Here is a 26,951-nt window from a genome sequence, read left to right on the forward strand (position 1 = left end):
TTCACACCAAAATTTGCGCAATTCTATCGAACCGTTTCGGAGATATTCGCGAGTTTTTGTTTTAGCATTACGGCGAAAAGGGGGGACCCCCCCTGGTGAGGGGCGACTGCGGGGCATGGGGAGGAAGGCCGAAACCCTGTTAGGCCACGTTTCAAATTTCAAGTCGATCGGACAATTAGGGCCCGAGATATCGGGGGTCAAAGTTTGGCCCATTTCAGTCACCATTTCGGTGACCCCATCGAAATTTCGGTCGCTTGCGCCGGGGTCAAAAATTGAGCTACGAGAAAACGCTTGCGGGGGATTGTTCATGTGTCCGAATGGTAAGTGCTGTGTGAGCGGTTTGAAATTCGGTGCAACGGTTACAGGGAATTCTCGCGGCCGAAATGTGTCAAATTCGTGAACTTTGACCCTATGAAAGTCGGGTCCTATTGGGCCTAGAGAGAAACTTTTTTTTTAAAATTGATCTACTCTTCGAGAGCAACATTTTGGCTATCTCGGATTTTTAAAATTCGCGAAGGGAGTTTCTGCGGGGAATTTCCGTTCGATTTTTGGCCTATTTTTTAAACCTTCAAAAATTCGCCATAAAAAAACTATTAAAGCTAGGACCACGAAATTTGGAGGGTTTGTAGGAAAGAATAGGGAGCCCTTTCACACCAAAATTTGCGCAATTCTATCGAACCGTTTCGGAGATATTCGCGAGTTTTTGTTTTAGCATTACGGCGAAAAGGGGGGGACCCCCCCTGGTGAGGGGCGACTGCGGGGCATGGGGAGGAAGGCCGAAACCCTGTTAGGCCACGTTTCAAATTTCAAGTCGATCGGACAATTAGGGCCCGAGATATCGGGGGTCAAAGTTTGGCCCATTTCAGTCACCATTTCCGTGACCCCATCGAAATTTCGGTCGCTTGCGCCGGGGTCAAAAATTGAGCTACGAGAAAACGCTTGCGGGGGATTGTTCATGTGTCCGAATGGGAAGTGCTGTGTGAGCGGTTTGAAATTCGGTGCAACGGTTACAGGGAATTCTCGCGGCCGAAATGTGTCAAATTCGTGAACTTTGACCCTATGAAAGTCGGGTCCTATTGGGCCTAGAGAGAAACTTTTTTTTTTAAAATTGATCTACTCTTCGAGAGCAACATTTTGGCTATCTCGGATTTTTAAAATTCGCGAAGGGAGTTTCTGCGGGGAATTTCCGTTCGATTTTTGGCCTATTCTTTAAACCTTCAAAAATTCGCCATAAAAAAACTATTGAAGCTAGGACCACGAAATTTGGAGGGTTTGTAGGAAAGAATAGGGAGCCCTTTCACACCAAAATTTGCGCAATTCTATCGAACCGTTTCGGAGATATTCGCGAGTTTTTGTTTTAGCATTACGGCGAAAAGGGGGGGACCCCCCCTGGTGAGGGGCGACTGCGGGGCATGGGGAGGAAGGCCGAAACCCTGTTAGGCCACGTTTCAAATTTCAAGTCGATCGGACAATTAGGGCCCGAGATATCGGGGGTCAAAGTTTGGCCCATTTCAGTCACCATTTCGGTGACCCCATCGAAATTTCGGTCGCTTGCGCCGGGGTCAAAAATTGAGCTACGAGAAAACGCTTGCGGGGGATTGTTCATGTGTCCGAATGGGAAGTGCTGTGTGAGCGGTTTGAAATTCGGTGCAACGGTTACAGGGAATTCTCGCGGCCGAAATGTGTCAAATTCGTGAACTTTGACCCTATGAAAGTCGGGTCCTATTGGGCCTAGAGAGAAACTTTTTTTTTTAAAATTGATCTACTCTTCGAGAGCAACATTTTGGCTATCTCGGATTTTTAAAATTCGCGAAGGGAGTTTCTGCGGGGAATTTCCGTTCGATTTTTGGCCTATTCTTTAAACCTTCAAAAATTCGCCATAAAAAAACTATTGAAGCTAGGACCACGAAATTTGGAGGGTTTGTAGGAAAGAATAGGGAGCCCTTTCACACCAAAATTTGCGCAATTCTATCGAACCGTTTCGGAGATATTCGCGAGTTTTTGTTTTAGCATTACGGCGAAAAGGGGGGGACCCCCCCTGGTGAGGGGCGACTGCGGGGCATGGGGAGGAAGGCCGAAACCCTGTTAGGCCACGTTTCAAACTTCAAGTCGATCGGACAATTAGGGCCCGAGATATCGGGGGTCAAAGTTTGGCCCATTTCAGTCACCATTTCGGTGACCCCATCGAAATTTCGGTCGCTTGCGCCGAGGTCAAAAATTGAGCTACGAGAAAACGCTTGCGGGGGATTGTTCATGTGTCCGAATGGTAAGTGCTGTGTGAGCGGTTTGAAATTCGGTGCAACGGTTACAGGGAATTCTCGCGGCCGAAATGTGTCAAATTCGTGAACTTTGACCCTATGAAAGTCGGGTCCTATTGGGCCTAGAGAGAAACTTTTTTTTTTAAAATTGATCTACTCTTCGAGAGCAACATTTTGGCTATCTCGGATTTTTAAAATTCGCGAAGGGAGTTTCTGCGGGGAATTTCCGTTCGATTTTTGGCCTATTCTTTAAACCTTCAAAAATTCGCCATAAAAAAACTATTGAAGCTAGGACCACGAAATTTGGAGGGTTTGTAGGAAAGAATAGGGAGCCCTTTCACACCAAAATTTGCGCAATTCTATCAAACCGTTTCGGAGATATTCGCGAGTTTTTGTTTTAGCATTACGGCGAAAAGGGGGGGACCCCCCCTGGTGAGGGGCGACTGCGGGGCATGGGGAGGAAGGCCGAAACCCTGTTAGGCCACGTTTCAAATTTCAAGTCGATCGGACAATTAGGGCCCGAGATATCGGGGGTCAAAGTTTGGCCCATTTCAGTCACCATTTCCGTGACCCCATCGAAATTTCGGTCGCTTGCGCCGGGGTCAAAAATTGAGCTACGAGAAAACGCTTGCGGGGGATTGTTCATGTGTCCGAATGGTAAGTGCTGTGTGAGCGGTTTGAAATTCGGTGCAACGGTTACAGGGAATTCTCGCGGCCGAAATGTGTCAAATTCGTGAACTTTGACCCTATGAAAGTCGGGTCCTATTGGGCCTAGAGAGAAACTTTTTTTTTTAAAATTGATCTACTCTTCGAGAGCAACATTTTGGCTATCTCGGATTTTTAAAATTCGCGAAGGGAGTTTCTGCGGGGAATTTCCGTTCGATTTTTGGCCTATTCTTTAAACCTTCAAAAATTCGCCATAAAAAAACTATTGAAGCTAGGACCACGAAATTTGGAGGGTTTGTAGGAAAGAATAGGGAGCCCTTTCACACCAAAATTTGCGCAATTCTATCGAACCGTTTCGGAGATATTCGCGAGTTTTTGTTTTAGCATTACGGCGAAAAGGGGGGGACCCCCCCTGGTGAGGGGCGACTGCGGGGCATGGGGAGGAAGGCCGAAACCCTGTTAGGCCACGTTTCAAATTTCAAGTCGATCGGACAATTAGGGCCCGAGATATCGGGGGTCAAAGTTTGGCCCATTTCAGTCACCATTTCGGTGACCCCATCGAAATTTCGGTCGCTTGCGCCGGGCTCAAAAATTGAGCTACGAGAAAACGCTTGCGGGGGATTGTTCATGTGTCCGAATGCGAAGTGCTGTGTGAGCGGTTTGAAATTCGGTGCAACGGTTACAGGGAATTCTCGCGGCCGAAATGTGTCAAATTCGTGAACTTTGACCCTATGAAAGTCGGGTCCTATTGGGCCTAGAGAGAAACTTTTTTTTTTAAAATTGATCTACTCTTCGAGAGCAACATTTTGGCTATCTCGGATTTTTAAAATTCGCGAAGGGAGTTTCTGCGGGGAATTTCCGTTCGATTTTTGGCCTATTCTTTAAACCTTCAAAAATTCGCCATAAAAAAACTATTGAAGCTAGGACCACGAAATTTGGAGGGTTTGTAGGAAAGAATAGGGAGCCCTTTCACACCAAAATTTGCGCAATTCTATCGAACCGTTTCGGAGATATTCGCGAGTTTTTGTTTTAGCATTACGGCGAAAAGGGGGGGACCCCCCCTGGTGAGGGGCGACTGCGGGGCATGGGGAGGAAGGCCGAAACCCTGTTAGGCCACGTTTCAAATTTCAAGTCGATCGGACAATTAGGGCCCGAGATATCGGGGGTCAAAGTTTGGCCCATTTCAGTCACCATTTCCGTGACCCCATCGAAATTTCGGTCGCTTGCGCCGGGGTCAAAAATTGAGCTACGAGAAAACGCTTGCGGGGGATTGTTCATGTGTCCGAATGGGAAGTGCTGTGTGAGCGGTTTGAAATTCGGTGCAACGGTTACAGGGAATTCTCGCGGCCGAAATGTGTCAAATTCGTGAACTTTGACCCTATGAAAGTCGGGTCCTATTGGGCCTAGAGAGAAACTTTTTTTTTTAAAATTGATCTACTCTTCGAGAGCAACATTTTGGCTATCTCGGATTTTTAAAATTCGCGAAGGGAGTTTCTGCGGGGAATTTCCGTTCGATTTTTGGCCTATTCTTTAAACCTTCAAAAATTCGCCATAAAAAAACTATTGAAGCTAGGACCACGAAATTTGGAGGGTTTGTAGGAAAGAATAGGGAGCCCTTTCACACCAAAATTTGCGCAATTCTATCGAACCGTTTCGGAGATATTCGCGAGTTTTTGTTTTAGCATTACGGCGAAAAGGGGGGGACCCCCCCTGGTGAGGGGCGACTGCGGGGCATGGGGAGGAAGGCCGAAACCCTGTTAGGCCACGTTTCAAATTTCAAGTCGATCGGACAATTAGGGCCCGAGATATCGGGGGTCAAAGTTTGGCCCATTTCAGTCACCATTTCGGTGACCCCATCGAAATTTCGGTCGCTTGCGCCGGGGTCAAAAATTGAGCTACGAGAAAACGCTTGCGGGGGATTGTTCATGTGTCCGAATGGGAAGTGCTGTGTGAGCGGTTTGAAATTCGGTGCAACGGTTACAGGGAATTCTCGCGGCCGAAATGTGTCAAATTCGTGAACTTTGACCCTATGAAAGTCGGGTCCTATTGGGCCTAGAGAGAAACTTTTTTTTTTAAAATTGATCTACTCTTCGAGAGCAACATTTTGGCTATCTCGGATTTTTAAAATTCGCGAAGGGAGTTTCTGCGGGGAATTTCCGTTCGATTTTTGGCCTATTCTTTAAACCTTCAAAAATTCGCCATAAAAAAACTATTGAAGCTAGGACCACGAAATTTGGAGGGTTTGTAGGAAAGAATAGGGAGCCCTTTCACACCAAAATTTGCGCAATTCTATCGAACCGTTTCGGAGATATTCGCGAGTTTTTGTTTTAGCATTACGGCGAAAAGGGGGGGACCCCCCCTGGTGAGGGGCGACTGCGGGGCATGGGGAGGAAGGCCGAAACCCTGTTAGGCCACGTTTCAAATTTCAAGTCGATCGGACAATTAGGGCCCGAGATATCGGGGGTCAAAGTTTGGCCCATTTCAGTCACCATTTCGGTGACCCCATCGAAATTTCGGTCGCTTGCGCCGAGGTCAAAAATTGAGCTACGAGAAAACGCTTGCGGGGGATTGTTCATGTGTCCGAATGGTAAGTGCTGTGTGAGCGGTTTGAAATTCGGTGCAACGGTTACAGGGAATTCTCGCGGCCGAAATGTGTCAAATTCGTGAACTTTGACCCTATGAAAGTCGGGTCCTATTGGGCCTAGAGAGAAACTTTTTTTTTTTAAAATTGATCTACTCTTCGAGAGCAACATTTTGGCTATCTCGGATTTTTAAAATTCGCGAAGGGAGTTTCTGCGGGGAATTTCCGTTCGATTTTTGGCCTATTCTTTAAACCTTCAAAAATTCGCCATAAAAAAACTATTGAAGCTAGGACCACGAAATTTGGAGGGTTTGTAGGAAAGAATAGGGAGCCCTTTCACACCAAAATTTGCGCAATTCTATCAAACCGTTTCGGAGATATTCGCGAGTTTTTGTTTTAGCATTACGGCGAAAAGGGGGGGACCCCCCCTGGTGAGGGGCGACTGCGGGGCATGGGGAGGAAGGCCGAAACCCTGTTAGGCCACGTTTCAAATTTCAAGTCGATCGGACAATTAGGGCCCGAGATATCGGGGGTCAAAGTTTGGCCCATTTCAGTCACCATTTCCGTGACCCCATCGAAATTTCGGTCGCTTGCGCCGGGGTCAAAAATTGAGCTACGAGAAAACGCTTGCGGGGGATTGTTCATGTGTCCGAATGGTAAGTGCTGTGTGAGCGGTTTGAAATTCGGTGCAACGGTTACAGGGAATTCTCGCGGCCGAAATGTGTCAAATTCGTGAACTTTGACCCTATGAAAGTCGGGTCCTATTGGGCCTAGAGAGAAACTTTTTTTTTTAAAATTGATCTACTCTTCGAGAGCAACATTTTGGCTATCTCGGATTTTTAAAATTCGCGAAGGGAGTTTCTGCGGGGAATTTCCGTTCGATTTTTGGCCTATTCTTTAAACCTTCAAAAATTCGCCATAAAAAAACTATTGAAGCTAGGACCACGAAATTTGGAGGGTTTGTAGGAAAGAATAGGGAGCCCTTTCACACCAAAATTTGCGCAATTCTATCGAACCGTTTCGGAGATATTCGCGAGTTTTTGTTTTAGCATTACGGCGAAAAGGGGGGGACCCCCCCTGGTGAGGGGCGACTGCGGGGCATGGGGAGGAAGGCCGAAACCCTGTTAGGCCACGTTTCAAATTTCAAGTCGATCGGACAATTAGGGCCCGAGATATCGGGGGTCAAAGTTTGGCCCATTTCAGTCACCATTTCGGTGACCCCATCGAAATTTCGGTCGCTTGCGCCGGGCTCAAAAATTGAGCTACGAGAAAACGCTTGCGGGGGATTGTTCATGTGTCCGAATGCGAAGTGCTGTGTGAGCGGTTTGAAATTCGGTGCAACGGTTACAGGGAATTCTCGCGGCCGAAATGTGTCAAATTCGTGAACTTTGACCCTATGAAAGTCGGGTCCTATTGGGCCTAGAGAGAAACTTTTTTTTTTAAAATTGATCTACTCTTCGAGAGCAACATTTTGGCTATCTCGGATTTTTAAAATTCGCGAAGGGAGTTTCTGCGGGGAATTTCCGTTCGATTTTTGGCCTATTCTTTAAACCTTCAAAAATTCGCCATAAAAAAACTATTGAAGCTAGGACCACGAAATTTGGAGGGTTTGTAGGAAAGAATAGGGAGCCCTTTCACACCAAAATTTGCGCAATTCTATCGAACCGTTTCGGAGATATTCGCGAGTTTTTGTTTTAGCATTACGGCGAAAAGGGGGGGACCCCCCCTGGTGAGGGGCGACTGCGGGGCATGGGGAGGAAGGCCGAAACCCTGTTAGGCCACGTTTCAAATTTCAAGTCGATCGGACAATTAGGGCCCGAGATATCGGGGGTCAAAGTTTGGCCCATTTCAGTCACCATTTCGGTGACCCCATCGAAATTTCGGTCGCTTGCGCCGGGGTCAAAAATTGAGCTACGAGAAAACGCTTGCGGGGGATTGTTCATGTGTCCGAATGGTAAGTGCTGTGTGAGCGGTTTGAAATTCGGTGCAACGGTTACAGGGAATTCTCGCGGCCGAAATGTGTCAAATTCGTGAACTTTGACCCTATGAAAGTCGGGTCCTATTGGGCCTAGAGAGAAACTTTTTTTTTTAAAATTGATCTACTCTTCGAGAGCAACATTTTGGCTATCTCGGATTTTTAAAATTCGCGAAGGGAGTTTCTGCGGGGAATTTCCGTTCGATTTTTGGCCTATTCTTTAAACCTTCAAAAATTCGCCATAAAAAAACTATTGAAGCTAGGACCACGAAATTTGGAGGGTTTGTAGGAAAGAATAGGGAGCCCTTTCACACCAAAATTTGCGCAATTCTATCGAACCGTTTCGGAGATATTCGCGAGTTTTTGTTTTAGCATTACGGCGAAAAGGGGGGGACCCCCCCTGGTGAGGGGCGACTGCGGGGCATGGGGAGGAAGGCCGAAACCCTGTTAGGCCACGTTTCAAATTTCAAGTCGATCGGACAATTAGGGCCCGAGATATCGGGGGTCAAAGTTTGGCCCATTTCAGTCACCATTTCGGTGACCCCATCGAAATTTCGGTCGCTTGCGCCGGGCTCAAAAATTGAGCTACGAGAAAACGCTTGCGGGGGATTGTTCATGTGTCCGAATGCGAAGTGCTGTGTGAGCGGTTTGAAATTCGGTGCAACGGTTACAGGGAATTCTCGCGGCCGAAATGTGTCAAATTCGTGAACTTTGACCCTATGAAAGTCGGGTCCTATTGGGCCTAGAGAGAAACTTTTTTTTTTAAAATTGATCTACTCTTCGAGAGCAACATTTTGGCTATCTCGGATTTTTAAAATTCGCGAAGGGAGTTTCTGCGGGGAATTTCCGTTCGATTTTTGGCCTATTCTTTAAACCTTCAAAAATTCGCCATAAAAAAACTATTGAAGCTAGGACCACGAAATTTGGAGGGTTTGTAGGAAAGAATAGGGAGCCCTTTCACACCAAAATTTGCGCAATTCTATCGAACCGTTTCGGAGATATTCGCGAGTTTTTGTTTTAGCATTACGGCGAAAAGGGGGGGACCCCCCCTGGTGAGGGGCGACTGCGGGGCATGGGGAGGAAGGCCGAAACCCTGTTAGGCCACGTTTCAAATTTCAAGTCGATCGGACAATTAGGGCCCGAGATATCGGGGGTCAAAGTTTGGCCCATTTCAGTCACCATTTCCGTGACCCCATCGAAATTTCGGTCGCTTGCGCCGGGGTCAAAAATTGAGCTACGAGAAAACGCTTGCGGGGGATTGTTCATGTGTCCGAATGGGAAGTGCTGTGTGAGCGGTTTGAAATTCGGTGCAACGGTTACAGGGAATTCTCGCGGCCGAAATGTGTCAAATTCGTGAACTTTGACCCTATGAAAGTCGGGTCCTATTGGGCCTAGAGAGAAACTTTTTTTTTTAAATTGATGTACTCTTCGAGAGCAACATTTTGGCTATCTCGGATTTTTAAAATTCGCGAAGGGAGTTTCTGCGGGGAATTTCCGTACGATTTTTGGCCTATTCTTTAAACCTTCAAAAATTCGCCATAAAAAAACTATTGAAGCTAGGACCACGAAATTTCGAGGGTTTGTAGGAAAGAATAGGGAGCCCTTTCACACCAAAATTTGCGCAATTCTATCGAACCGTTTCGGAGATATTCGCGAGTTTTTGTTTTAGCATTACGGCGAAAAGGGGGGGACCCCCCCTGGTGAGGGGCGACTGCGGGGCATGGGGAGGAAGGCCGAAACCCTGTTAGGCCACGTTTCAAATTTCAAGTCGATCGGACAATTAGGGCCCGAGATATGGGGGGTCAAATTTTGGCCCATTTCAGTCACCATTTCCGTTGACGCCGGCGCAAGCGACCGAAATTTCGATGGGGTCACGGAAAGGGTCACGGAAATGGGCCAAACTTTGACCCCCGATATCTCGGGCCCTAATTGTCCGATCGACTTGAAATTTGAAACGTGGCCTAACAGGGTTTCGGCCTTCCTCCCCATGCCCCGCAGTCGCCCCTCACCAGGGGGGGTCCCCCCCTTTTCGCCGTAATGCTAAAACAAAAACTCGCGAATATCTCCGAAACGGTTCGATAGAATTGCGCAAATTTTGGTGTGAAAGGGCTCCCTATTCTTTCCTACAAACCCTCCAAATTTCGTGGTCCTAGCTTCAATAGTTTTTTTATGGCGAATTTTTGAAGGTTTAAAGAATAGGCCAAAAATCGAACGGAAATTCCCCGCAGAAACTCCCTTCGCGAATTTTAAAAATCCGAGATAGCCAAAATGTTGCTCTCGAAGAGTAGATCAATTTTAAAAAAAAAAGTTTCTCTCTAGGCCCATCAGGACCCGACTTTCATAGGGTCAAAGTTCACGAATTTGACACATTTCGGCCGCGAGAATTCCCTGTAACCGTTGCACCGAATTTCAAACCGCTCACACAGCACTTACCATTCGGACACATGAACAATCCCCCGCAAGCGTTTTCTCGTAGCTCAATTTTTGACCCCGGCGCAAGCGACCGAAATTTCGATGGGGTCACCGAAATGGTGACTGAAATGGGCCAAACTTTGACCCTCGATATCTCGGGCCCTAATTGTCCGATCGACTTGAAATTTGAAACGTGGTCTAACAGGGTTTCGGCCTTCCTCCCCATGCCCCGCAGTCGCCCCTCACCAGGGGGGGTCCCCCCCTTTTCGCCGTAATGCTAAACCAAAAACTCGCGAATATCTCCGAAACGGTTCGATAGAATTGCGCAAATTTTGGTGTGAAAGGGCTCCCTATTCTTTCCTACAAACCCTCCAAATTTCGTGGTCCTAGCTTCAATAGTTTTTTTATGGCGAATTTTTGAAGGTTTAAAGAATAGGCCAAAAATCGAACGGAAATTCCCCGCAGAAACTCCCTTCGCGAATTTTAAAAATCCGAGATAGCCAAAATGTTGCTCTCGAAGAGTAGATCAATTTAAAAAAAAAAAGTTTCTCTCTAGGCCCAATAGGACCCGACTTTCATAGGGTCAAAGTTCACGAATTTGACACATTTCGGCCGCGAGAATTCCCTGTAACCGTTGCACCGAATTTCAAACCGCTCACACAGCACTTCCCATTCGGACACATGAACAATCCCCCGCAAGCGTTTTCTCGTAGCTCAATTTTTGACCCCGGCGCAAGCGACCGAAATTTCGATGGGGTCACCGAAATGGTGACTGAAATGGGCCAAACTTTGACCCCCGATATCTCGGGCCCTAATTGTCCGATCGACTTGAAATTTGAAACGTGGCCTAACAGGGTTTCGGCCTTCCTCCCCATGCCCCGCAGTCGCCCCTCACCAGGGGGGGTCCCCCCTTTTCGCCGTAATGCTAAACCAAAAACTCGCGAATATCTCCGAAACGGTTCGATAGAATTGCGCAAATTTTGGTGTGAAAGGGCTCCCTATTCTTTCCTACAAACCCTCCAAATTTCGTGGTCCTAGCTTCAATAGTTTTTTTTATGGCGAATTTTTGAAGGTTTAAAGAATAGGCCAAAAATCGAACGGAAATTCCCCGCAGAAACTCCCGTCGCGAATTTTAAAAATCCGAGATAGCCAAAATGTTGCTCTCGAAGAGTAGATCAATTTTAAAAAAAAAAGTTTCTCTCTAGGCCCAATAGGACCCGACTTTCATAGGGTCAAAGTTCACGAATTTGACACATTTCGGCCGCGAGAATTCCCTGTAACCGTTGCACCGAATTTCAAACCGCTCACACAGCACTTCCCATTCGGACACATGAACAATCCCCCGCAAGCGTTTTCTCGTAGCTCAATTTTTGACCCCGGCGCAAGCGACCGAAATTTCGATGGGGTCACCGAAATGGTGACTGAAATGGGCCAAACTTTGACCCCCGATATCTCGGGCCCTAATTGTCCGATCGACTTGAAATTTGAAACGTGGCCTAACAGGGTTTCGGCCTTCCTCCCCATGCCCCGCAGTCGCCCCTCACCAGGGGGGGTCCTCCCCTTTTCGCCGTAATGCTAAACCAAAAACTCGCGAATATCTCCGAAACGGTTCGATAGAATTGCGCAAATTTTGGTGTGAAAGGGCTCCCTATTCTTTCCTACAAACCCTCCAAATTTCGTGGTCCTAGCTTCAATAGTTTTTTTATGGCGAATTTTTGAAGGTTTAAAGAATAGGCCAAAAATCGAACGGAAATTCCCCGCAGAAACTCCCTTCGCGAATTTTAAAAATCCGAGATAGCCAAAATGTTGCTCTCGAAGAGTAGATCAATTTAAAAAAAAAAGTTTCTCTCTAGGCCCAATAGGACCCGACTTTCATAGGGTCAAAGTTCACGAATTTGACACATTTCGGCCGCGAGAATTCCCTGTAACCGTTGCACCGAATTTCAAACCGCTCACACAGCACTTCCCATTCGGACACATGAACAATCCCCCGCAAGCGTTTTCTCGTAGCTCAATTTTTGACCCCGGCGCAAGCGACCGAAATTTCGATGGGGTCACCGAAATGGTGACTGAAATGGGCCAAACTTTGACCCCCGATATCTCGGGCCCTAATTGTCCGATCGACTTGAAATTTGAAACGTGGCCTAACAGGGTTTCGGCCTTCCTCCCCATGCCCCGCAGTCGCCCCTCACCAGGGGGGGTCCTCCCCTTTTCGCCGTAATGCTAAACCAAAAACTCGCGAATATCTCCGAAACGGTTCGATAGAATTGCGCAAATTTTGGTGTGAAAGGGCTCCCTATTCTTTCCTACAAACCCTCCAAATTTCGTGGTCCTAGCTTCAATAGTTTTTTTATGGCGAATTTTTGAAGGTTTAAAGAATAGGCCAAAAATCGAACGGAAATTCCCCGCAGAAACTCCGTTCGCGAATTTTAAAAATCCGAGATAGCCAAAATGTTGCTCTCGAAGAGTAGATCAATTTTAAAAAAAAAAGTTTCTCTCTAGGCCCAATAGGACCCGACTTTCATAGGGTCAAAGTTCACGAATTTGACACATTTCGGCCGCGAGAATTCCCTGTAACCGTTGCACCGAATTTCAAACCGCTCACACAGCACTTCCCATTCGGACACATGAACAATCCCCCGCAAGCGTTTTCTCGTAGCTCAATTTTTGACCCCGGCGCAAGGGACCGAAATTTCGTTGGGGTCACCGAAATGGTGACTGAAATGGGCCAAACTTTGACCCCCGATATCTCCGGCCCTAATTGTCCGATCGACTTGAAATTTGAAACGTGGCCTAACAGGGTTTCGGCCTTCCTCCCCATGCCCCGCAGTCGCCCCTCACCAGGGGGGGTCCCCCCCTTTTCGCCGTAATGCTAAAACAAAAACTCGCGAATATCTCCGAAACGGTTCGATAGAATTGCGCAAATTTTGGTGTGAAAGGGCTCCCTATTCTTTCCTACAAACCCTCCAAATTTCGTGGTCCTAGCTTCAATAGTTTTTTTATGGCGAATTTTTGAAGGTTTAAAGAATAGGCCAAAAATCGAACGGAAATTCCCCGCAGAAACTCCGTTCGCGAATTTTAAAAATCCGAGATAGCCAAAATGTTGCTCTCGAAGAGTAGATCAATTTTAAAAAAAAAAGTTTCTCTCTAGGCCCAATAGGACCCGACTTTCATAGGGTCAAAGTTCACGAATTTGACACATTTCGGCCGCGAGAATTCCCTGTAACCGTTGCACCGAATTTCAAACCGCTCACACAGCACTTCCCATTCGGACACATGAACAATCCCCCGCAAGCGTTTTCTCGTAGCTCAATTTTTGACCCCGGCGCAAGGGACCGAAATTTCGATGGGGTCACCGAAATGGTGACTGAAATGGGCCAAACTTTGACCCCCGATATCTCGGGCCCTAATTGTCCGATCGACTTGAAATTTGAAACGTGGCCTAACAGGGTTTCGGCCTTCCTCCCCATGCCCCGCAGTCGCCCCTCACCAGGGGGGGTCCCCCCCTTTTCGCCGTAATGCTAAAACAAAAACTCGCGAATATCTCCGAAACGGTTCGATAGAATTGCGCAAATTTTGGTGTGAAAGGGCTCCCTATTCTTTCCTACAAACCCTCCAAATTTCGTGGTCCTAGCTTCAATAGTTTGTTTTATGGCGAATTTTTGAATGTTTAAAGAATAGGCCAAAAATCGAACGGAAATTCCCCGCAGAAACTCCCTTCGCGAATTTTAAAAATCCGAGATAGCCAAAATGTTGCTCTCGAAGAGTAGATCAATTTAAAAAAAAAAAGTTTCTCTCCAGGCCCAATAGGACCCGAATTTGATAGGGTCAAAGTTTCGAAATTTGACACATGAACATCGAATTTTTGCTCCGCTACCGTTACTATTGAAGCTCCCATTAACTATGCATTGGAAGTGCGGTCAATGACCCCAGGTCGCAAAAATTGAGATAGGAGGAAATGCTTTAATAGCCTTCATCAGACCCCTAAATGCGAGGTACAACGTAAGCGGTTTGAAATTCCGTCCGGCGTTTCTCGCAAATTTGACGTTACACCAAGAGAAATTATGAAGCGATTTTGAATCCTCTTGCTGCAATCGAATGCATTCCGGGGACTAAAGACGCTGATAAAGATTCAGACCGATATCTTCATTTAAACGGTTTGCTCCCATACACTTAACATTGAATATAGGGTCGAACCATGAAGTCGCAAAAATTGAGATAGGAGGAAATGCGTTTATAGGCATGTTCAGTCCCCTAAATGCGAGGTTCTGTGAAAGCGGTTTCAAAATCCGTGCAGCCGTTCCCTTAAAATTCGAAAGCATATGCGAAAACGCGTTATCTCGCGGAGAAACGACGATTTCGCACATTTAACGTTATACGAAGGGAACTAATGAAGCGATTTTGAATCCTCTTGCTGCAATCGAATGCATTCCGGGGACTAAAGACGCTGATAAAGTTTCAGGCCGATATCTTTATTTAAACGGTTTGCTCCCATACACTTAACATTGAATATAGGGTCGAACCATGAAGTCGCAAAAATTGAGATAGGAGGAAATGCGTTTATAGGCATGTTCAGTCCCCTAAATGCGAGGTTCTGTGAAAGCGGTTTCAAAATCCGTGCAGCCGTTCCCTTACAATTCGAAAGCATATGCGAAAACGCGTTTTCTCCCCGAGAAACGACGATTTCGCACATTTAACGTTATACGAAGAGAACTAATGAAGCGATTTTGAATCCTCTTGCTGCAATCGAATGCATTCCGGGGACTAAAGACGCTGATAAAGTTTCAGGCCGATATCTTTATTTAAACGGTTTGCTCCCATACACTTAACATTGAATATAGGGTCTTACCATGAAGTCGCAAAAATTGAGATAGGAGGAAATGCTTTTATAGGCTTGTTCAGTCCCCTAAATGCGAGGTTCTGTGAAAGCGGTTTCAAAATCCGTGCAGCCGTTCCCTTAAAATTCGAAAGCATATGCGAAAACGCGTTTTCTCGCGGAGAAACGACGATTTCGCACATTTAACGTTATACGAAGAGAACTAATGAAGCGATTTTGAATGCTCTTGCTGCAATCGAATGCATTCCGGGGACTAAAGACGCTGATAAAGTTTCAGGCCGATATCTTTATTTAAACGGTTCGCTCCCATACACTTAACATTGAATATAGGGTCGAACCATGAAGTCGCAAAAATTGAGATAGGAGGAAATGCGTTTATAGGCATGTTCAGTCCCCTAAATGCGAGGTTCTGTGAAAGCGGTTTCAAAATCCGTGCAGCCGTTCCCTTAAAATTCGAAAGCATATGCGAAAACGCGTTTTCTCGCGGAGAAACGACGATTTCGCACATTTAACGTTATACGAAGAGAACTAATGAAGCGATTTTGAATGCTCTTGCTGCAATCGAATGCATTCCGGGGACTAAAGACGCTGATAAAGTTTCAGGCCGATATCTTTATTTAAACGGTTCGCTCCCATACACTTAACATTGAATATAGGGTCGAACCATGAAGTCGCAAAAATTGAGATAGGAGGAAATGCGTTTATAGGCATGTTCAGTCCCCTAAATGCGAGGTTCTGTGAAAGCGGTTTCAAAATCCGTGCAGCCGTTCCCTTAAAATTCGAAAGCATATGCGAAAACGCGTTTTCTCGCGGAGAAACGACGATTTCGCACATTTAACGTTATACGAAGAGAACTAATGAAGCGATTTTGAATCCTCTTGCTGCAATCGAATGCATTCCGGGGACTAAAGACCCTGATAAAGTTTCAGGCCGATATCTTTATTTAAACGGTTTGCTCCCATACACTTAACATTGAATATAGGGTCGTACCATGAAGTCGCAAAAATTGAGATAGGAGGAAATGCTTTTATAGGCTTGTTCAGTCCCCTAAATGCGAGGTTCTGTGAAAGCGGTTTCAAAATCCGTGCAGCCGTTCCCTTAAAATTCGAAAGCATATGCGAAAACGCGTTTTCTCGCCGAGAAACGACGATTTCGCACATTTAACGTTATACGAAGAGAACTAATGAAGCGATTTTGAATGCTCTTGCTGCAATCGAATGCATTCCGGGGACTAAAGACGCTGATAAAGTTTCAGGCCGATATCTTTATTTAAACGGTTCGCTCCCATACACTTAACATTGAATATAGGGTCGAACCATGAAGTCGCAAAAATTGAGATAGGAGGAAATGCGTTTATAGGCATGTTCAGTCCCCTAAATGCGAGGTTCTGTGAAAGCGGTTTCAAAATCCGTGCAGCCGTTCCCTTAAAATTCGAAAGCATATGCGAAAACGCGTTTTCCTCACCGAGAAACGACGATTTCGCACATTTAACGTTATACGAAGAGAACTAATGAAGCGATTTTGAATCCTCTTGCTGCAATCGAATGCATTCCGGGGACTAAAGACGCTGATAAAGTTTCAAGCCGATATCTTTATTTAAACGGTTTGCTCCCATACACTTAACATTGAATATAGGGTCGGACCATGAAGTCGCAAAAATTGAGTTGGGAGGAAATGCCTTTGTAGGTTTAATTAGGTCCATAAATGGGAGGTACTGTGTGAGCGGTTTTAAATTCGGAGCAACGGTTACAGGGAATTCTCGCGGCCGAAATGTGTCAAATTCGTGAACTTTGACCCTATGAAAGTCGGGTCCTATTGGGCCTAGAGAGAAACTTTTTTTTTTAAAATTGATCTACTCTTCGAGAGCAACATTTTGGCTATCTCGGATTTTTAAAATTCGCGAAGGGAGTTTCTGCGGGGAATTTCCGTTCGATTTTTGGCCTATTCTTTAAACCTTCAAAAATTCGCCATAAAAAAACTATTGAAGCTAGGACCACGAAATTTGGAGGGTTTGTAGGAAAGAATAGGGAGCCCTTTCACACCAAAATTTGCGCAATTCTATCGAACCGTTTCGGAGATATTCGCGAGTTTTTGTTTTAGCATTACGGCGAAAAGGGGGGGACCCCCCCTGGTGAGGGGCGACTGCGGGGCATGGGGAGGAAGGCCGAAACCCTGTTAGGCCACGTTTCAAATTTCAAGTCGATCGGACAATTAGGGCCCGAGATATCGGGGGTCAAAGTTTGGCCCATTTCAGTCACCATTTCGGTGACCCCATCGAAATTTCGGTCGCTTGCGCCGGGGTCAAAAATTGAGCTACGAGAAAACGCTTGCGGGGGATTGTTCATGTGTCCGAATGGTAAGTGCTGTGTGAGCGGTTTGAAATTCGGTGCAACGGTTACAGGGAATTCTCGCGGCCGAAATGTGTCAAATTCGTGAACTTTGACCCTATGAAAGTCGGGTCCTATTGGGCCTAGAGAGAAACTTTTTTTTTTAAAATTGATCTACTCTTCGAGAGCAACATTTTGGCTATCTCGGATTTTTAAAATTCGCGAAGGGAGTTTCTGCGGGGAATTTCCGTTCGATTTTTGGCCTATTTTTTAAACCTTCAAAAATTCGCCATAAAAAAACTATTAAAGCTAGGACCACGAAATTTGGAGGGTTTGTAGGAAAGAATAGGGAGCCCTTTCACACCAAAATTTGCGCAATTCTATCGAACCGTTTCGGAGATATTCGCGAGTTTTTGTTTTAGCATTACGGCGAAAAGGGGGGGACCCCCCCTGGTGAGGGGCGACTGCGGGGGGGAGGAAGGCCGAAACCCTGTTAGGCCACGTTTCAAATTTCAAGTCGATCGGACAATTAGGGCCCGAGATATCGGGGGTCAAAGTTTGGCCCATTTCAGTCACCATTTCCGTGACCCCATCGAAATTTCGGTCGCTTGCGCCGGGGTCAAAAATTGAGCTACGAGAAAACGCTTGCGGGGGATTGTTCATGTGTCCGAATGGGAAGTGCTGTGTGAGCGGTTTGAAATTCGGTGCAACGGTTACAGGGAATTCTCGCGGCCGAAATGTGTCAAATTCGTGAACTTTGACCCTATGAAAGTCGGGTCCTATTGGGCCTAGAGAGAAACTTTTTTTTTTAAAATTGATCTACTCTTCGAGAGCAACATTTTGGCTATCTCGGATTTTTAAAATTCGCGAAGGGAGTTTCTGCGGGGAATTTCCGTTCGATTTTTGGCCTATTCTTTAAACCTTCAAAAATTCGCCATAAAAAAACTATTGAAGCTAGGACCACGAAATTTGGAGGGTTTGTAGGAAAGAATAGGGAGCCCTTTCACACCAAAATTTGCGCAATTCTATCGAACCGTTTCGGAGATATTCGCGAGTTTTTGTTTTAGCATTACGGCGAAAAGGGGGGGACCCCCCCTGGTGAGGGGCGACTGCGGGGCATGGGGAGGAAGGCCGAAACCCTGTTAGGCCACGTTTCAAATTTCAAGTCGATCGGACAATTAGGGCCCGAGATATCGGGGGTCAAAGTTTGGCCCATTTCAGTCACCATTTCGGTGACCCCATCGAAATTTCGGTCGCTTGCGCCGGGGTCAAAAATTGAGCTACGAGAAAACGCTTGCGGGGGATTGTTCATGTGTCCGAATGGGAAGTGCTGTGTGAGCGGTTTGAAATTCGGTGCAACGGTTACAGGGAATTCTCGCGGCCGAAATGTGTCAAATTCGTGAACTTTGACCCTATGAAAGTCGGGTCCTATTGGGCCTAGAGAGAAACTTTTTTTTTTAAAATTGATCTACTCTTCGAGAGCAACATTTTGGCTATCTCGGATTTTTAAAATTCGCGAAGGGAGTTTCTGCGGGGAATTTCCGTTCGATTTTTGGCCTATTCTTTAAACCTTCAAAAATTCGCCATAAAAAAACTATTGAAGCTAGGACCACGAAATTTGGAGGGTTTGTAGGAAAGAATAGGGAGCCCTTTCACACCAAAATTTGCGCAATTCTATCGAACCGTTTCGGAGATATTCGCGAGTTTTTGTTTTAGCATTACGGCGAAAAGGGGGGGACCCCCCCTGGTGAGGGGCGACTGCGGGGCATGGGGAGGAAGGCCGAAACCCTGTTAGGCCACGTTTCAAATTTCAAGTCGATCGGACAATTAGGGCCCGAGATATCGGGGGTCAAAGTTTGGCCCATTTCAGTCACCATTTCGGTGACCCCATCGAAATTTCGGTCGCTTGCGCCGAGGTCAAAAATTGAGCTACGAGAAAACGCTTGCGGGGGATTGTTCATGTGTCCGAATGGTAAGTGCTGTGTGAGCGGTTTGAAATTCGGTGCAACGGTTACAGGGAATTCTCGCGGCCGAAATGTGTCAAATTCGTGAACTTTGACCCTATGAAAGTCGGGTCCTATTGGGCCTAGAGAGAAACTTTTTTTTTTAAAATTGATCTACTCTTCGAGAGCAACATTTTGGCTATCTCGGATTTTTAAAATTCGCGAAGGGAGTTTCTGCGGGGAATTTCCGTTCGATTTTTGGCCTATTCTTTAAACCTTCAAAAATTCGCCATAAAAAAACTATTGAAGCTAGGACCACGAAATTTGGAGGGTTTGTAGGAAAGAATAGGGAGCCCTTTCACACCAAAATTTGCGCAATTCTATCAAACCGTTTCGGAGATATTCGCGAGTTTTTGTTTTAGCATTACGGCGAAAAGGGGGGGACCCCCCCTGGTGAGGGGCGACTGCGGGGCATGGGGAGGAAGGCCGAAACCCTGTTAGGCCACGTTTCAAATTTCAAGTCGATCGGACAATTAGGGCCCGAGATATCGGGGGTCAAAGTTTGGCCCATTTCAGTCACCATTTCCGTGACCCCATCGAAATTTCGGTCGCTTGCGCCGGGGTCAAAAATTGAGCTACGAGAAAACGCTTGCGGGGGATTGTTCATGTGTCCGAATGGTAAGTGCTGTGTGAGCGGTTTGAAATTCGGTGCAACGGTTACAGGGAATTCTCGCGGCCGAAATGTGTCAAATTCGTGAACTTTGACCCTATGAAAGTCGGGTCCTATTGGGCCTAGAGAGAAACTTTTTTTTTTAAAATTGATCTACTCTTCGAGAGCAACATTTTGGCTATCTCGGATTTTTAAAATTCGCGAAGGGAGTTTCTGCGGGGAATTTCCGTTCGATTTTTGGCCTATTCTTTAAACCTTCAAAAATTCGCCATAAAAAAACTATTGAAGCTAGGACCACGAAATTTGGAGGGTTTGTAGGAAAGAATAGGGAGCCCTTTCACACCAAAATTTGCGCAATTCTATCGAACCGTTTCGGAGATATTCGCGAGTTTTTGTTTTAGCATTACGGCGAAAAGGGGGGGACCCCCCCTGGTGAGGGGCGACTGCGGGGCATGGGGAGGAAGGCCGAAACCCTGTTAGGCCACGTTTCAAATTTCAAGTCGATCGGACAATTAGGGCCCGAGATATCGGGGGTCAAAGTTTGGCCCATTTCAGTCACCATTTCGGTGACCCCATCGAAATTTCGGTCGCTTGCGCCGGGCTCAAAAATTGAGCTACGAGAAAACGCTTGCGGGGGATTGTTCATGTGTCCGAATGCGAAGTGCTGTGTGAGCGGTTTGAAATTCGGTGCAACGGTTACAGGGAATTCTCGCGGCCGAAATGTGTCAAATTCGTGAACTTTGACCCTATGAAAGTCGGGTCCTATTGGGCCTAGAGAGAAACTTTTTTTTTTAAAATTGATCTACTCTTCGAGAGCAACATTTTGGCTATCTCGGATTTTTAAAATTCGCGAAGGGAGTTTCTGCGGGGAATTTCCGTTCGATTTTTGGCCTATTCTTTAAACCTTCAAAAATTCGCCATAAAAAAACTATTGAAGCTAGGACCACGAAATTTGGAGGGTTTGTAGGAAAGAATAGGGAGCCCTTTCACACCAAAATTTGCGCAATTCTATCGAACCGTTTCGGAGATATTCGCGAGTTTTTGTTTTAGCATTACGGCGAAAAGGGGGGGGACCCCCCCTGGTGAGGGGCGACTGCGGGGCATGGGGAGGAAGGCCGAAACCCTGTTAGGCCACGTTTCAAATTTCAAGTCGATCGGACAATTAGGGCCCGAGATATCGGGGGTCAAAGTTTGGCCCATTTCAGTCACCATTTCCGTGACCCCATCGAAATTTCGGTCGCTTGCGCCGGGGTCAAAAATTGAGCTACGAGAAAACGCTTGCGGGGGATTGTTCATGTGTCCGAATGGGAAGTGCTGTGTGAGCGGTTTGAAATTCGGTGCAACGGTTACAGGGAATTCTCGCGGCCGAAATGTGTCAAATTCGTGAACTTTGACCCTATGAAAGTCGGGTCCTATTGGGCCTAGAGAGAAACTTTTTTTTTTAAAATTGATCTACTCTTCGAGAGCAACATTTTGGCTATCTCGGATTTTTAAAATTCGCGAAGGGAGTTTCTGCGGGGAATTTCCGTTCGATTTTTGGCCTATTCTTTAAACCTTCAAAAATTCGCCATAAAAAAACTATTGAAGCTAGGACCACGAAATTTGGAGGGTTTGTAGGAAAGAATAGGGAGCCCTTTCACACCAAAATTTGCGCAATTCTATCGAACCGTTTCGGAGATATTCGCGAGTTTTTGTTTTAGCATTACGGCGAAAAGGGGGGGACCCCCCCTGGTGAGGGGCGACTGCGGGGCATGGGGAGGAAGGCCGAAACCCTGTTAGGCCACGTTTCAAATTTCAAGTCGATCGGACAATTAGGGCCCGAGATATCGGGGGTCAAAGTTTGGCCCATTTCAGTCACCATTTCGGTGACCCCATCGAAATTTCGGTCGCTTGCGCCGGGGTCAAAAATTGAGCTACGAGAAAACGCTTGCGGGGGATTGTTCATGTGTCCGAATGGGAAGTGCTGTGTGAGCGGTTTGAAATTCGGTGCAACGGTTACAGGGAATTCTCGCGGCCGAAATGTGTCAAATTCGTGAACTTTGACCCTATGAAAGTCGGGTCCTATTGGGCCTAGAGAGAAACTTTTTTTTTTAAAATTGATCTACTCTTCGAGAGCAACATTTTGGCTATCTCGGATTTTTAAAATTCGCGAAGGGAGTTTCTGCGGGGAATTTCCGTTCGATTTTTGGCCTATTCTTTAAACCTTCAAAAATTCGCCATAAAAAAACTATTGAAGCTAGGACCACGAAATTTGGAGGGTTTGTAGGAAAGAATAGGGAGCCCTTTCACACCAAAATTTGCGCAATTCTATCGAACCGTTTCGGAGATATTCGCGAGTTTTTGTTTTAGCATTACGGCGAAAAGGGGGGGACCCCCCCTGGTGAGGGGCGACTGCGGGGCATGGGGAGGAAGGCCGAAACCCTGTTAGGCCACGTTTCAAATTTCAAGTCGATCGGACAATTAGGGCCCGAGATATCGGGGGTCAAAGTTTGGCCCATTTCAGTCACCATTTCGGTGACCCCATCGAAATTTCGGTCGCTTGCGCCGAGGTCAAAAATTGAGCTACGAGAAAACGCTTGCGGGGGATTGTTCATGTGTCCGAATGGTAAGTGCTGTGTGAGCGGTTTGAAATTCGGTGCAACGGTTACAGGGAATTCTCGCGGCCGAAATGTGTCAAATTCGTGAACTTTGACCCTATGAAAGTCGGGTCCTATTGGGCCTAGAGAGAAACTTTTTTTTTTAAAATTGATCTACTCTTCGAGAGCAACATTTTGGCTATCTCGGATTTTTAAAATTCGCGAAGGGAGTTTCTGCGGGGAATTTCCGTTCGATTTTTGGCCTATTCTTTAAACCTTCAAAAATTCGCCATAAAAAAACTATTGAAGCTAGGACCACGAAATTTGGAGGGTTTGTAGGAAAGAATAGGGAGCCCTTTCACACCAAAATTTGCGCAATTCTATCAAACCGTTTCGGAGATATTCGCGAGTTTTTGTTTTAGCATTACGGCGAAAAGGGGGGGACCCCCCCTGGTGAGGGGCGACTGCGGGGCATGGGGAGGAAGGCCGAAACCCTGTTAGGCCACGTTTCAAATTTCAAGTCGATCGGACAATTAGGGCCCGAGATATCGGGGGTCAAAGTTTGGCCCATTTCAGTCACCATTTCCGTGACCCCATCGAAATTTCGGTCGCTTGCGCCGGGGTCAAAAATTGAGCTACGAGAAAACGCTTGCGGGGGATTGTTCATGTGTCCGAATGGTAAGTGCTGTGTGAGCGGTTTGAAATTCGGTGCAACGGTTACAGGGAATTCTCGCGGCCGAAATGTGTCAAATTCGTGAACTTTGACCCTATGAAAGTCGGGTCCTATTGGGCCTAGAGAGAAACTTTTTTTTTTAAAATTGATCTACTCTTCGAGAGCAACATTTTGGCTATCTCGGATTTTTAAAATTCGCGAAGGGAGTTTCTGCGGGGAATTTCCGTTCGATTTTTGGCCTATTCTTTAAACCTTCAAAAATTCGCCATAAAAAAACTATTGAAGCTAGGACCACGAAATTTGGAGGGTTTGTAGGAAAGAATAGGGAGCCCTTTCACACCAAAATTTGCGCAATTCTATCGAACCGTTTCGGAGATATTCGCGAGTTTTTGTTTTAGCATTACGGCGAAAAGGGGGGGACCCCCCCTGGTGAGGGGCGACTGCGGGGCATGGGGAGGAAGGCCGAAACCCTGTTAGGCCACGTTTCAAATTTCAAGTCGATCGGACAATTAGGGCCCGAGATATCGGGGGTCAAAGTTTGGCCCATTTCAGTCACCATTTCGGTGACCCCATCGAAATTTCGGTCGCTTGCGCCGGGCTCAAAAATTGAGCTACGAGAAAACGCTTGCGGGGGATTGTTCATGTGTCCGAATGCGAAGTGCTGTGTGAGCGGTTTGAAATTCGGTGCAACGGTTACAGGGAATTCTCGCGGCCGAAATGTGTCAAATTCGTGAACTTTGACCCTATGAAAGTCGGGTCCTATTGGGCCTAGAGAGAAACTTTTTTTTTTAAAATTGATCTACTCTTCGAGAGCAACATTTTGGCTATCTCGGATTTTTAAAATTCGCGAAGGGAGTTTCTGCGGGGAATTTCCGTTCGATTTTTGGCCTATTCTTTAAACCTTCAAAAATTCGCCATAAAAAAACTATTGAAGCTAGGACCACGAAATTTGGAGGGTTTGTAGGAAAGAATAGGGAGCCCTTTCACACCAAAATTTGCGCAATTCTATCGAACCGTTTCGGAGATATTCGCGAGTTTTTGTTTTAGCATTACGGCGAAAAGGGGGGGACCCCCCCTGGTGAGGGGCGACTGCGGGGCATGGGGAGGAAGGCCGAAACCCTGTTAGGCCACGTTTCAAATTTCAAGTCGATCGGACAATTAGGGCCCGAGATATCGGGGGTCAAAGTTTGGCCCATTTCAGTCACCATTTCGGTGACCCCATCGAAATTTCGGTCGCTTGCGCCGGGGTCAAAAATTGAGCTACGAGAAAACGCTTGCGGGGGATTGTTCATGTGTCCGAATGGTAAGTGCTGTGTGAGCGGTTTGAAATTCGGTGCAACGGTTACAGGGAATTCTCGCGGCCGAAATGTGTCAAATTCGTGAACTTTGACCCTATGAAAGTCGGGTCCTATTGGGCCTAGAGAGAAACTTTTTTTTTTAAAATTGATCTACTCTTCGAGAGCAACATTTTGGCTATCTCGGATTTTTAAAATTCGCGAAGGGAGTTTCTGCGGGGAATTTCCGTTCGATTTTTGGCCTATTTTTTAAACCTTCAAAAATTCGCCATAAAAAAAACTATTAAAGCTAGGACCACGAAATTTGGAGGGTTTGTAGGAAAGAATAGGGAGCCCTTTCACACCAAAATTTGCGCAATTCTATCGAACCGTTTCGGAGATATTCGCGAGTTTTTGTTTTAGCATTACGGCGAAAAGGGGGGGACCCCCCCTGGTGAGGGGCGACTGCGGGGCATGGGGAGGAAGGCCGAAACCCTGTTAGGCCACGTTTCAAATTTCAAGTCGATCGGACAATTAGGGCCCGAGATATCGGGGGTCAAAGTTTGGCCCATTTTAGTCACCATTTCCGTGACCCCATCGAAATTTCGGTCGCTTGCGCCGGGGTCAAAAATTGAGCTACGAGAAAACGCTTGCGGGGGATTGTTCATGTGTCCGAATGGGAAGTGCTGTGTGAGCGGTTTGAAATTCGGTGCAACGGTTACAGGGAATTCTCGCGGCCGAAATGTGTCAAATTCGTGAACTTTGACCCTATGAAAGTCGGGTCCTATTGGGCCTAGAGAGAAACTTTTTTTTTTAAATTGATGTACTCTTCGAGAGCAACATTTTGGCTATCTCGGATTTTTAAAATTCGCGAAGGGAGTTTCTGCGGGGAATTTCCGTACGATTTTTGGCCTATTCTTTAAACCTTCAAAAATTCGCCATAAAAAAACTATTGAAGCTAGGACCACGAAATTTCGAGGGTTTGTAGGAAAGAATAGGGAGCCCTTTCACACCAAAATTTGCGCAATTCTATCGAACCGTTTCGGAGATATTCGCGAGTTTTTGTTTTAGCATTACGGCGAAAAGGGGGGGACCCCCCCTGGTGAGGGGCGACTGCGGGGCATGGGGAGGAAGGCCGAAACCCTGTTAGGCCACGTTTCAAATTTCAAGTCGATCGGACAATTAGGGCCCGAGATATGGGGGGTCAAATTTTGGCCCATTTCAGTCACCATTTCCGTTGACGCCGGCGCAAGCGACCGAAATTTCGATGGGGTCACGGAAAGGGTCACGGAAATGGGCCAAACTTTGACCCCCGATATCTCGGGCCCTAATTGTCCGATCGACTTGAAATTTGAAACGTGGCCTAACAGGGTTTCGGCCTTCCTCCCCATGCCCCGCAGTCGCCCCTCACCAGGGGGGGTCCCCCCCTTTTCGCCGTAATGCTAAAACAAAAACTCGCGAATATCTCCGAAACGGTTCGATAGAATTGCGCAAATTTTGGTGTGAAAGGGCTCCCTATTCTTTCCTACAAACCCTCCAAATTTCGTGGTCCTAGCTTCAATAGTTTTTTTATGGCGAATTTTTGAAGGTTTAAAGAATAGGCCAAAAATCGAACGGAAATTCCCCGCAGAAACTCCCTTCGCGAATTTTAAAAATCCGAGATAGCCAAAATGTTGCTCTCGAAGAGTAGATCAATTTTAAAAAAAAAAGTTTCTCTCTAGGCCCATCAGGACCCGACTTTCATAGGGTCAAAGTTCACGAATTTGACACATTTCGGCCGCGAGAATTCCCTGTAACCGTTGCACCGAATTTCAAACCGCTCACACAGCACTTACCATTCGGACACATGAACAATCCCCCGCAAGCGTTTTCTCGTAGCTCAATTTTTGACCCCGGCGCAAGCGACCGAAATTTCGATGGGGTCACCGAAATGGTGACTGAAATGGGCCAAACTTTGACCCTCGATATCTCGGGCCCTAATTGTCCGATCGACTTGAAATTTGAAACGTGGTCTAACAGGGTTTCGGCCTTCCTCCCCATGCCCCGCAGTCGCCCCTCACCAGGGGGGGTCCCCCCCTTTTCGCCGTAATGCTAAACCAAAAACTCGCGAATATCTCCGAAACGGTTCGATAGAATTGCGCAAATTTTGGTGTGAAAGGGCTCCCTATTCTTTCCTACAAACCCTCCAAATTTCGTGGTCCTAGCTTCAATAGTTTTTTTATGGCGAATTTTTGAAGGTTTAAAGAATAGGCCAAAAATCGAACGGAAATTCCCCGCAGAAACTCCCTTCGCGAATTTTAAAAATCCGAGATAGCCAAAATGTTGCTCTCGAAGAGTAGATCAATTTAAAAAAAAAAAGTTTCTCTCTAGGCCCAATAGGACCCGACTTTCATAGGGTCAAAGTTCACGAATTTGACACATTTCGGCCGCGAGAATTCCCTGTAACCGTTGCACCGAATTTCAAACCGCTCACACAGCACTTCCCATTCGGACACATGAACAATCCCCCGCAAGCGTTTTCTCGTAGCTCAATTTTTGACCCCGGCGCAAGCGACCGAAATTTCGATGGGGTCACCGAAATGGTGACTGAAATGGGCCAAACTTTGACCCCCGATATCTCGGGCCCTAATTGTCCGATCGACTTGAAATTTGAAACGTGGCCTAACAGGGTTTCGGCCTTCCTCCCCATGCCCCGCAGTCGCCCCTCACCAGGGGGGGTCCCCCCTTTTCGCCGTAATGCTAAACCAAAAACTCGCGAA

The sequence above is a fragment of the Stegodyphus dumicola genome, chromosome 1 (assembly GCF_044657685.1).
Source record: "Stegodyphus dumicola isolate Sdum_Otavi_A_Nest chromosome 1, ASM4465768v1".
In the NCBI taxonomy this organism is placed as follows: domain Eukaryota; kingdom Metazoa; phylum Arthropoda; class Arachnida; order Araneae; family Eresidae; genus Stegodyphus; species Stegodyphus dumicola.